This window comes from Tachypleus tridentatus, chromosome 12 (assembly GCF_004210375.1).
Source record: "Tachypleus tridentatus isolate NWPU-2018 chromosome 12, ASM421037v1, whole genome shotgun sequence".
NCBI lineage: Eukaryota > Metazoa > Arthropoda > Merostomata > Xiphosura > Limulidae > Tachypleus > Tachypleus tridentatus.
This window is the reverse complement of record NC_134836.1, coordinates 132866278-132866684: the sequence shown is the minus strand read 5'-3', so window position 1 is coordinate 132866684 and position 407 is coordinate 132866278.

Genomic DNA, 407 nt, shown 5'->3' with positions numbered 1-407 from the left:
CAGGAAAAGACGTTGCATATTCCAAGAACCAACATCAAAACCTGACAGGAAAGAGACGTTGCAATATTCCAAAACCAACATCAAAACCTGACAAGAAAAGACGTTGCAATATTCCAAGAACCAACATCAAAACCTGACAATAAAAGACGTTGCAATATTCCAAGAACCAACATCAAAACCTGACAATAAAAGACATTGCAATATTCCAAGAACCAACATCACATCAAAACCTGACAGGAAAAGACGTTGCAATATTCCAAGAACCAACATCAAAACCTGACAGGAAAAGACGTTGCAATATTCCAAGAACCAACATCAAACCTGACAGGAAAGAAGACGTTGCATATTCCAAGAACCAACATCAAAACCTGACAAGAAAAGACGTTGCAATATTCCAAGAACCAACA